Source organism: Tiliqua scincoides, chromosome 4 (genome assembly GCF_035046505.1).
Source record: "Tiliqua scincoides isolate rTilSci1 chromosome 4, rTilSci1.hap2, whole genome shotgun sequence".
Taxonomy (NCBI): Eukaryota; Metazoa; Chordata; class Lepidosauria; order Squamata; family Scincidae; genus Tiliqua; species Tiliqua scincoides.
In genome coordinates this window covers 61,720,795-61,733,661 of record NC_089824.1, presented here as the reverse complement: position 1 = coordinate 61,733,661, position 12,867 = coordinate 61,720,795, and the positions used below count along the sequence as shown (strand labels likewise).

The 12,867-nt window shown below is 45.1% G+C and overlaps 1 protein-coding gene across 3 annotated transcripts in view; it reads right to left on the bottom strand.

The window, feature by feature from the left end:
* LDLRAD4 (low density lipoprotein receptor class A domain containing 4) overlaps positions 1-7,712 on the bottom strand; it is a 370,927-nt gene extending 363,215 nt beyond the window's left edge. For all 3 annotated transcript variants that reach the window (XM_066623784.1, XM_066623783.1, XM_066623785.1), the window contains exon 1: positions 7,629-7,712. The gene's annotated coding sequence lies outside the window, so the exon portion shown is untranslated. The remainder of the gene's footprint in view (positions 1-7,628) is intronic.
* Between the last annotated feature and the right edge of the window lie 5,155 nt (positions 7,713-12,867).

Here is a 12,867-nt window from a genome sequence, read left to right as displayed (position 1 = left end):
CATGGATACAGATATGCAACTTACACTCACAAACTCCCTTTTCCGAAATTCTTTTGTGTTTATGCAGATGTGTGCCAGACATTTTGCATCCTCATTAGTGGTGTCTGGCAATTTGCCCAAGTTTCAGTGGGTTCTGGGAATGCCAATATATTAACCAGAGTACTTCTCATAGCACCTTTTGAGTTCTTTCCTTCTAGAAGAGTCAACTATTCAGCACAGTGAACCACATTTCACAGGGGGGGGGGAAAACTCTCAGTTGTCAATCAACAGAGAAATTACATTTCGATTCTTCATCATTTCCAAGCCTATCTGAAAAGCGAGAACAGCGAGTTCAACAGGGACAAGATTTACATAAGTCACACTTTAATATAAGGGCTAGACAAATGCCACTCTCCAAAGTTATATGGAGGGAAATGATTAAGATAGGAACACGGGCATAAATGGGAAGGGGATGGTTTTTAGCTCCTCATAGCAGACACACACTACAGGCATGGTGCTTTTTCTGTTGTCTAATAACAAGGTAGGCACACACACACACACACACACACACACACACACACACACACACACACACACACCAAGCACATTTTAGCATTGACACCAAATATTTCAACATACAGTATGTGTTCAGTTCAGTCACTGCCCCCAAACCTTGGATCAAGCCGTCTCCCTGTGCCTAAAGCTACAATAACTTCCTGTGGCTTAAAGCCACAACTTCCACACCAGTTGAACGGCAATCTTGAAGTTTGTTCACTCCAATTCCTGTTATGTTTTAGAATTTGGAGCAGGCACATGCTCCATCCATGCCAGGCACGGCAATACTTCAGCCCCTGGTATGTCGAATCCACTAGCTCTGGGAATAACCCAATCACTGGTATATACAATGCCTAACAGAACCACTGCAAGTCAGATATGGATAATTGAGGAGACAGAGTTGAAAATCTACAACAGGCTGGCTGAGCAAAGCACAATTAAGCAATTCACTCCCAATTTAAATTCTGCCATATGAAACGAAATTTATCATAAGACTACAGTACCTTGGACATCCAAAAAAGTTGGTTACATGCGGAAAAATGACACAAACCATTAATCAGACATAAGCCTGCCCAAGTCAAGCTTGAATGGATAGCAAAATGGCAGATGTGCTTCAATGTCAGTAAGTGTAAAGTCATGCACATTGGGGCAAAAAATCAAAACTTCACATATAGGCTGATGGGTTCTGAGCTTCTGTGACAGATCAGGAGAGAGATCTTGGGGTGGTGGTGGACAGGTCAATGAAAGTGTCGACCCAATGTGTGGCGGCAGTGAAGAAGGCCAATTCTATGCTTGGGATCATTAGAAAAGGTATTGAGAACAAAACAGCTAATATTATAATGCCGTTGTACAAATCGATGGTAAGGTCACACCTGGAGTATTGTGTCCAGTTCTGGTCGCCGCATCTCAAAAAGGACATAGTGGAAATGGAAAAGGTGCAAAAGAGAGCGGCTAAGATGATTATTGGGCTGGGGCACCTTCCTTATGAGGAAAGGCTACGGTGTTTGGGCCTCTTCAGCCTAGAAAAGAGACGCCTGAGGGGAGACATGACTGAGACATATAAAATTATGCATGGGAAGGATAAAGTGGATAGAGAGATGCTATTTACACTCTCACATAACACCAGAACCAGGGGAACATCTACTAAAATTGAGTGTTGGGAGGGTTAGGACAGACAAAAGAAAATATTTCTTTACTCAGCATATGGTTGGTCTGTGGAACTCCTTGCCGCAGGATGTGGTGACGGCATCTGGCCTGGACGCCTTTAAAAGGGGATTGGACAAGTTTCTGGAGGAAAAATCCATTATGGGTTACAAGCCATGATGCGTATGTGCAACCTCCTGATTTTAGAAATGGGCTATGTCAGATGCAAGGGAGGGCACCAGGATGCAGGTCTCTTGTTATGTGGTGTGCTCCCTGGGGCATTTGGTGGGCCGCTGTGAGATACAGGAAGCTGGACTAGATGGGCCTATGGCCTGATCCAGTGGGGCTGTTCTTATGTTCTTATATGCCTTTCATTAGCACACAACACACCTCAAAACCCTCTTTATCATTATCATTTTCACCTCCAATGCCCACAGCTTCTTCAAAACAGCTAGGCAGGAGGATTTTCTTTTCTGCTCAAGCATCTCCTTGCCCAATCTTTTTAGAACAAGTGGCCAGGCTTGTCCGTTAAGGTGGCATCAGTGGTGGTTAAGAAGAGGGGGCAGTCCTGTTCCAATCATTCTCCTGAAAGGAAAGTTATTTGAATGGGATCACAGTTGCCTTCAGCCTCCAGGCCCATCACTGCCACATTCACTCACAGCAGCTGTGCTAGAGTAAGAGGTGGGTTACCACTCCAAAGATCTGGATGTTGCATGCTCTTGTTTTCTTGAGGGAAGGAGAGTGTATGAGAGGAGGATCAAGGCAGCAGAAGGATGAAGTGGCTGGATGACTGCAAAGCACCTCCAGCCAGTTCACTTCCTCCACCACACAAAGCAGCCAAATAAACAAGACTTCATTTATCTGTGGCTGATACTTAATGTGCTCATATATCCCAAGTATATCATAACAGGGTATGCCTGTAGCTAGTTCATTATGCAGCCATAACAGGTGATTAGTGATGAAAGCCTAGAAAATGACATCCCACATTCTTGCACAGTGGCTAGGAGACAAATCAAAATTGGGAATGAAGGAACAAATATGGTTCTAGAGGAAAGATGATCTACCCATATTCCCCTTTCCCAGTGATCTCTGAGTGTGAAGTATAAATACTTATCGTTTTTCTATGGTGAAATGAGGCACAAAATGTGGAAAGGTGACAGTCTGCCAACAGTGTCCTTTGTGATTGTATGTACTCAAAAGAAAAAATACTAATAAAATGTACATTTTAGAAAAAATGCGCTTACCTTAGAAACCTGTTACCTGGTCAGTCTGCCAGGCAAGGAAGCTATTCTTAGAAACTGCTATTAGTTAGGAAGGGAAAAATGTGCGTGAGAGAGCATATTTACACAGAGGAGGCCGATTCTTAACAACCAATGCACCAGTATATTGGCACCAGGTCCTTTAATAAGCTGCTGATGTTGGCTGGGTGCCATCTACAAATTCAGTGGTTGTGTAGACCAAGCACAGAGAGCAATTGCTTGAGAACCTTTCCAAAATGCAGTATTTCTCTTGCTGACAATGGCACATAGGCATGAAGCTATGCTAAATACCTGATACTGGTCACACATCAAACTGTAAATAAAGCTTCCCTTTTAAATATTTGCCATCAATTTCAATTTCATAAATAAAAATAAATAAATACAGAATGGATTTAGATATTTATTACTGTAAAAGCACGCAGAGTTCCAGGTGCATTTGCACAAAAGTCAAAACCTACATTTTGGACCAGCATAAGAACATAAGAGCCCCGCTGGATCAGGCCATAGGCCCATCTAGTCCAGCTTCCTGTATCTCACAGCGGCCCAACAAATGCCGCAGGGAGTACACCAGATAACAAGAGACCTGCATCCTGGTGCCCTCCCTTGCATCTGGCATTCTGACATAGCCCACTTCTAAAATCAGGAGGTTGTACATACACATCACGGCTTGTAAACCGTGATGGATTTTTTCTCCAGAAATTTGTCCAATGCCCTTTTAAGGGGCATCTAGGCCAGACGCCATCATCACATCCTGTGGCAAGGAGCAGACACATTACGCTGCATAACATGCAAGAAAGACAAATTTGATAAGACACAGAAACACCTCAAACATTAAAAATAAAAATTAAAAATAACCACCCCACCCTGTGCCATGCAATTACAAGACAGAGAAAGGGCACAGTCCTAACCAGGTCTACTCAGAAGTAAGTCCTATTTTGTTCAGTGGATCTTACTCGCAGGAAAGTGTGGTTAGGATTGCAGCCAAAGCCTCTCACAATGCATGGTTGAGCTGCTGTGATGCCATAGGATGTTCACAAACAAGGTAACCATTGCATTTAATATAAACACTCTGTATTTAATATGAAATCACTCATAATAGGTGATCACAAACATCCCAGCTTCTGGGTGTGAAGTGAAAACATTTGTTTAAGATTAAAAGTCGGAGGCATCCCTGGGATGCACACTACCTGGTGCAGAGCTTATCTGAAGGAGCTTGTTCTGAAAGTTTGGGGGTGATGCAATGATGTAATCACATTGTCCACAACCTTCCAGGCCAAGGATGCCCAAACCCCGGCCTGGGGGCTACTTGTGGCCCTCGGGGGCTCCCAATCAGGCCCTCAGGGGCCCCCAGTCTCCAGCGAGCCTCTGGACCTCCAGAGACTTGATGGAGTCCATGCTGGCCCGATGCAACTGCTCTCAGCATGAGGATGACTGTTTGACTTCTCATCTGAGCTGTGGGACAAGGGCTCCCTCCACTACTTGCTGTTTCATATCTGTGATGCAGCAGTGGCAGAGAAGGAAAGGATGGCCTTGCATGTTGCAAGGCCTTTTAGAGGCCTTGAGGTGCTGCAAGACTTTCATTCATTCATAAAAGTTCCATCTCTAATAAATTCATTTATGTAAATTTATTCAAATTTTAAATGTAAATTAATTCTTTTTTCCCCGGCCCCCCCAACACAGATGATGTGGCCCTCCTGCCAAAATGTTTGGACACCCCTGTTCCAGGCTATTGCATTGCATTACATGTGAAAAGCCCACCTACTGCAATCTTCAGCTCACTGCAGGCCCAGTCACTTCGTGTTCTCAGCGGCAAGCAGCAAAAAACCTGGTTGTCAGCGAGAGGACAAGGCGGTTGAGCTCAGAGCAGGCCAAAGATTGTCAAACGGAGGCTCAGACAGTGTGGTGTTGCCTCTCCAGGGGGTGACATTCAGTATGGCCCACACCAGTCGCACCCTCTTGTGACACTACTGCTTCAGAGACCAGAAACTGGTAGTGTGGAAAGGTATGAACGTTGGATTGGAAACTAAGAGGTAGAATATTCAAAGGCAACAGTAAGTAGAAAAAGTAGGGAGAAATAGGTCTAATCCAGACAAAGTAGAGTTCTTTCTCTACGCAATAACTATTGATCAGAGAGACACTGTCACAGCTCTCCTCCTGAAACTCTAGGGGACTGAAAAAAGGTTCCATTTCACATGTGGTTTTGAACAGACCAGCAAATCTGCTGTCAACAAAACCAAAGCAAACACTGCGCTAGGGTTGGACTGCCCAGGGCATATTTCCTCAACAGGGCAACAGACTAACCTGGTGGTTGAAGCAGCACTGACAGCAGCTTTCACATCACTTCAAAGCAGTCTCTTTGTTACCTTCAGATAGGCACAACTGCTGCTATAACTGAGGAATAGCAGATGCATCCATCAGTCCAAAACTAGGTCTTGCCTCACCTCCGTCGGGTAAGGAGCACACACGCAGACCTAAATGTCTGGTGCACACCTGCATGCAGACAGCACAATGCAGAAGAAGAAACTCAAGTAACCCATAACGGAGACATCATCAACAACAATTTATTAGTATTGGAGAATTGGATATTTTATTTCCCACGCTACTAGGCTGAAATTGAATTCCACAGTTGCTGACATATTTATCACCTAAGCATGACTGGACAGAGAATAATGAAGTGCTTATGAATTCATGAGTCAAGGAGGCAGCGCACAAGCCATTCAACAGAATATCCAGAGATGTCTCTTCAAGTATACATGCATATAGGATATTTTGCTATTAAGATTCTACCGTCACGGAATCTTGTGTCACACTCACAGTCAGTAACTCAATACCTTGTGCTGAAAACACCAGTACCGATATAGACGTGCAGAACATTTTGTCACTATTTCAGCTGGCAACGAAGTAGGGACATTCACCAGTTTAATATATGCCGTCGCCCATAGTGTCCTATCCAATACACTATCCTCTTTATTTCTAGCAATATTTACACGTGCTTCCTAGTTGCTGCAAAACAATCCTACCATCAACAACAAAATATAATTAGCAAGCAAGCAAATGGAATATAAAACTTTCGTTTAACAGGCTTATACACCACTTGGAAATGTAATGTCATAAAATAATGTCCCAGAACAACTGGAGAAAGTCAAACAGTGCACATTACGGTCCCTTCTTTCTAAAGCAACTCTTCACTACCCTGGGCTAGAGCAACAAATAGTTATTGGTACTGGAGTGGTCCAAGATCATTCCTATGTCTTTTTCCTTCCAAAAGCTGTGTAAATCAAAAGCAAGCCATGGAGACAGTCAGCATTCTAAAATACCATAGTAAGATTTGACAATCTTCACACAGAATCACTCAGTGCATTATTAGTACTACTTGTACCCTAGAAGATGCACTTGAAAAAAAAACTTTTAGATATTCATAGGTCAAAGCTTGGAAGTAGCATGCATAAATCTGTGCTCAGATTTGCTGTCAAATTAATTTAGTAGAAAAAGCACGCTTCTTCCATTAAAAGGCAACCCAACAACAGTGAAAATGATTTTGCAGGTGCATATACACCTTACAGCACAATTCACTTCCCATACACACTGGAACTCAATGCTAAAGAAGGTGAGTAAGTGCTTACATGAAGGTACAATCCTAGTAATGTGTGGAAGAGGACAAGCCATGTCTGCAGGTACTGACTTCCCATAAGCTCAGGAATCAGTGGCTGCTTCTCACCTCGCCTATAAAAGTTGCCTGCATGATTCTGTTGTATAGTTTACAGTATGCAGACGCCTCTGTGACAGCCTCTTGAGACAGCACTGGAGAACGCAGCACGTCTGATGCATCAACATTTTTACAGTCTGGGATGCAAAATTAACTGTTCCCAACAATGACATGTTTACATACTTTTGAGCACAATTAAAAAAAAAAAACAACACCCAAAAAACAGATTCCCTTCAAAACAAGCCATCAAAGCCATCTTCATTGCACTTTCATTCATATGAAATGCCCTCATAGTATTAAGCTTTGCTTCTAGTGTCAGGGGATGAAGTTCTCACTCTCTTGCTACACCAAAACAGCCCCTTCTTCAAATCACAAGCCAGAAATACACCTGATGACACACTTTCAAGTGTCATCATCACTTACAAAGATTCCCCAGCAAAAAATATATTCAGATGCAGCTCACAGCAATCCCAAGAGCACTTTCAAGGGTGACCCCCCCAAAAAAAAAATCCCACAAAGAGTGATGCCCTTATGGTTAACTGTGTGTCCCTCCTTGCGACTAGCAGGTAACAGGAAAACCAGTGGGTGGGGAAGCCCTAGTCCAAACCTCCTGGAGCCTGGGTCAGTTCTGGCCAAGACCCACTTGGAGACAGGCACATGCCATGCAAACCAGCTGTGAGCGTCTCCCCACATCTAAGGTGCTCTCCTGCACAAACCTGGCCCCACACTCTCCCATGCATGCACTGGGGCTGCCTGCAAAGGCAAGAGGACCCCAGGAACACCTTGCCCTGGGCAGCCCAGGGGCTCCTTCGCGGTCTCTTGAGGAGCTGCAGACCTTCCACTGGGGCCTCTCCTCACTTTGCCAGGCACTTTCTGACGGGCGGGCTGGTGCAGAAGCAACTCCTGCCTGGCTTGGAAGGGACTCCAGGCGAGAGCTGCTGCTGCTGCTGCTGCCGCTTCTCCACCAGCCCAGGGCGCGCACTTACCTTTCCCGCGAGCCCTACATCTCCCCTGGAGCAGCGGGAGGGCAGCTTTTCTTATGCAGAGCAGCTGAGGTCTCTCCTCGCCTCCCCCCCCCCCCGTCTGTCTCCAGCAGGGTAGCTCTGCCCGCTGAGGCTGTGTCTGCCTCCAACTCATTCCCAGCCTCTCCTCCTCCCCCCTCCCTCTGGCTGCTGCCTGTCTGCAGCTAGTCTGGCTCTCGGTGACAGGCAGAGAACGGGAGACGGGGAAGGAAGGCAGCCGGCGGGGGAGGGGAAGCTTCCTGCCCAGTCCCCAGCGTGGGGATTCGCAGGCTACACTGACACCTGCAGGGCTGGATGTGTAAAGAGGAGCCTGGCTTCTCGGGGGAGGTCCCAAGGCAGGCAGAGAAGCAGAGGCCGTCCTGGGGTGTGCTCTCTTGACATGGGGGGAAGCCCCCCAGTCCTGCTCCCCTCCATTTTAGCCCAGGCATGCGGGCCTCCTTCTGAAAAAAGAAGCAGCCCAAAAGGGGAGGGGCAGCCTCACCTGAAATACCTCACACACCTCTGCCCACCTGGAACACCAGCTGGGTTCATTTTAGGGGCATTTTTTTTCCGCCTGAGCAACAACTCATTTTTATATTTATGCTTATACATATAATATACATGTACTGATACACAGTATCAGTTGCAGTCCTCCAGGGGTCAGGAGGGAAAGCCCCAGAGCACCACACCTGTGGGGCAGCACCACCATGCCCTTGCTGCCCCCTCTGCCCACCCTCTGGGGCCCTTCCAAGGTCAGGGAGCCCCTGCACGGGAGCTCCAAATGCCTTTTGAGCCCTTTGGAGGGCTGTTAAACTGGTTGTACTGTTTAATAGCCCTCACGAGCCCTCAGAAGGCTTTCAGAGCACTCTTGGACATGGCACGAGGCTCTGGAGGTAAGTCCAGTGGGCAGCATGTTGCAGTCCTGTACCCCAGGGTGGTACAGGGGCCAAGTCTGCAACTGATTCACTGGTGTATCTTGAGGATAGGATTGAGCTGTTAGAATGATGCTTCCTCAGCTCCTTCCCCCTAACATCTCTCCTCTAATTGAAATAAATTGAGGGCATCTTCAGAATTTTGACCAATGGGAAGGAAAAATTCCACCAAGTCTTCAGTGAATCCCACCCTACTGTTAAACAAAAGGCTGGGCAAGTTCACAAAGCAGGTTCATTTTCTGGACACCACCGTGCAATGTTACTGGGTGTGCTTTTAAACATGTGCACATGAGAGAAATCGTGTGTGTGTGTGCTATAGGACCCTGGGTAGCAGCACCAATGGAACAGCTCAATGGTTTGTTGGGAAAAGGCAAGGGCAACATGAGCAAAGGTGCACCAAACCAATTTTATTGTGGGAATCATTTAACAAGAACAGAGAAAGGGAATCAAACCTAAAAACGTTTCTTAGCCATTTGTACAATTGTAAAACAGGAATGTCAAATTCATTACATAAAGCAGGCTGAGTAGCATTCATGATGCCTGCTAAGGGCCAGAAGCAATTTCATTAAGCAGGAAGTGATGTCATTAAGCAGGTGATGACCAGAAATAAGCACTTTGTTCTCACCTAGGAGCTCATTAACCGCAAATCAGAAGAGGAAAAAATGCAAATCTTGATAATATTTTCAAGATATGGGGGAGCCAAGTATCATGTTGGCTGCCCTTTCAGCAGTGATACCTCAGCACAGCTCAGTAGCTGAGAGCAGCTGATGGTGCTGCTGGGAGAGCCCAAGGGCTAGATAAAGAGCTTCCATGGGCCTTATGTAAGCAGTGATTATGTGAAAGACAGAGAGTGAGAAAGAGAGTGAGTGAGAGAAGGAAATTATTTAAAAAGGAAAGGGGAGCATAATGGTGCTAGCCTGGAGGATGCTGGGAAGGATGAAGGTAGATAATATGGGGTTGTAAAACTGGAGTTTTGACAGTAGCAGGAACGAGGGGGAAGAGAGCGGGGGGGAGGGGGAAGAGAGATTCCCATAGTTCTGGTGGTGGAGAAAAGCCATGGCTTAACTGCTTTTCTGTTGCAGGCAAGGTATAAGCCCCTCAGTGGACCATGAAATCACATCATGTGGGAGCTTGTCTCTGCCACCAAATGATCCCTCTTAACTGACACCCCAAGAGTGGTTTAAGCATACACTAATAGTCCTAGACTCACTAACATGCGCACCCAGCACTCAAAATGAGCGAGAAAATGATAGACGCACTAAGTGCGGTGTCAATTTGACTGCACAGGACAACTAAAGCTTTGTGGGGTGACAGCGAGGCTATGCCAAGAACCAAGGTTACCAGGCCATTTCTGCAGGATGGGATGTGCTGAATAGCAGAAGTTATTGGGGTAGGATGCTGAGACCAGGTAATTCTCCTGGTTCAAAAGTAGAGTATAAAAACGCAGAAATGGGGCTCTGAAGCTTGCAAAAGCTAAAATGTTAAAAGTAGCCATAGTGAGCTCAAGGAAGGAAAGCAGAACAAGAGAGCCAGACTACTTTCCTGGGAAGGGGGACACACTACAAGGCTATTTGTCCCTACTGGCAAAGGCTTTTGGTCTCACTCAGGGACCAGAAGGAAAAAGATGATAAAATAGAACTAAGAGAAAGACAGTTATTGATCCTGGGTGCCAACTTGGCCTGTTGGTCCTTGGACTGTAACTAGAATGGGTCTGACTTAACACAGGCCAATTGCATGAACTCAGTGGCAACAAGGCAAATGAGTGACGGACAAAAAACAGGAGAGTTTGGTGACTCCACTTTTTATATCTTTTTCTCCCATGGAATCTTTTGCACAGTTTGCTTTTTTGTGGCTTGATGGCCTTTGATAGCTTTTCCTGGCCCTAAATAGGGCCAACTATTGTTTTGCACCTTGCTGAGGATATGATAGCTAGCTTAAGAGGCTGCTTTATTAGCATGGCTCCTTGGTTGAATTTGGCCATGGAGTTGGTGAAGACAGCTAAGGCTGGAGACCTGTCTTTTGTGTCATTAATGACTTTGTTGGAGTAAACAAAGTCAGGAAGCTCTCAGGATGTGGCTTCACTTCACAATGTCAAATGCTTGCTTTCCACCTTGCTTTCCAAGGTGTCTTCATTTGCCCAGCCAACCTGATTGGGGGGGGGGGGGGAAATTGGTCTGACAATTAAAAGTGTAGCCTTCCTCTGGGCTGTGAATCTTGCCTTCAGTCCTGCTTTGAATCACATTTCACAAAGCCTTGGTTGTACTTTCCTGGTAGACACCCAGCACCACGTATACATGCATCAATGCATCGTGCATCTTGTGCATTAAATAAAAATGCTTGTCAGGCAATAGTGAATAGTTGGACATATAAACTCCAGCTTATACTAGAAACCAACTGACTGATATTGCTACATGTGCCTGCGTCCTTCCAGGCACTAGCCAAAGCAAACCATGCAATCCATTATTTTTTGCCAAATTCTACAATCTAATTTGCTCCAATCTAAGAGCAAGTAAAAACTCTTGCAAGACTTATATCAAGAACTCTTAAATTACAGCATGCACCTGGAGAAAGGAAGAAACTGATCAATAAGGCCAAATTCCCAGGAGTTGTCTATTCTTACAAGAGAAAAGTGAGAGACTAAAACAAAACATCACTTTTTCATATGCATCTATCCACTATGTTTTCAAGGATCCACAATGCATCCTGGAAAATGATTATCTTCTCTTTCAGTGCCTTTGATAGAAGGTCTTGTTGGAGAGGAAACAGCATGTGAGTTGAGGCTTGTGGGTTGCTCTCTCCTACTATTACTAGACCTCTCATTTGACTTGGTTTCCTGCCTTCCTGCTTCTGCCTCTGGAACAATGGCTGCAATTTCTCTTTGTTCTAGTAAAGCTCCTAACTAAAATCAGTGTTAGTGTGTGTGGTATTGCTTAATTCCCTTGGCATTGCTAACAGGTTTGTCTTTGCTTACAGACATCAGCCCAACCTGAAGCAGCAACACCCCAATATCAAGATTGCCAACCAAGCAAAATAAAAAACCTGGGGCCACTCAGTACTGGTATCTCCTGTAAGGACACTATCACAGAACCAGACAACACCAGCCACACTCACCAGCATATCTTCTAATGTGATATATGCCAGGGGTGCCCAAACCCCGGCCCGGGGGCCACTTGCAGCCCTCAAGGCCTCTCTATGTGGCCCTCAGGGAGCCCCTAGCCTCCAATGAGCCTCTGGCCCTCCAGAGATTTGTTGGAGCCCACACTGGCCCGATGCAACTGCTCTCAGTGTGAGGGCGACTGTTTGGCCTCTTGAGTGAGCTGTGGGATGAGAGCTTCCTCCACTGCTTGTTGTTTCACGTCTGTGATGCGGTAGCAGCAAGAAAGGAAAGGCCAGCCTTGCTTTGTGCAAGGCCTTTTATAGGCCTTGAACTACTGCAAGACCTTCATTGATTCATATAAGTTCATCTTTAATATATTCATGTATGTAAATTTATTCAAATTTGAAATGTAAATTAATTCGGCCCCCGACACGGTGTCAGAGAGATGATGTGGCCCTCCTGCCAAAAACTTTGGACACCCCTGATATATGCCATTATAAGCAATGCTCTTCTGTCATAGGATCGGTTTGGGCTATACTTAATGCAATGAGATGCAGCATTGTGTACCGAATGCCCTGGAACATTTAAATGCTCCCTGTCTTGTTTTTGAATGTTACCACCTGTTTGGTATATGTACACAGGCAGGTTCAGACAATAATTTTCTTATTGGCCTCATTCACGTGATGAGGCAGGGTTGCACATGTCCTGTGGCTCATTCTGGTACAGCGTTCCCCTTTTCCTAATTGTATGGGTTATAGAACGGGCTAGGTGGATTGATTCTTCTCTTATGCCTGACTCTCATCCATCAACCAGTATTTATTTTTATTTATATAAATAAAAATGTATTTTTTAAATTATTTTCCAAAATAAAAACAAACAACAAATATAAACCAACACATAACAAATACAAACTCAATACACAACACTAAAACACACCGTTGGAAGGTGCAGGCAATCATATGTCACTATATCTAATCAATCAATACATATCTTCTAATCTTGTTCCTCTTCCAGTTTAACCTCTTAATATCATTTATCTATTGTTATTTTATTTTTCACATTTTTATACCTCCCTTCCTCAGAAGAGCTCAGGGCAGTTTTACACAGCTGCTCCTCCCCTCCTTCTTGTCCTCACAACAACCCTGTGAGATAGGTGAAGCTGAGAGAAAGTGACTGGCCCAAGGTCACCCAGGAA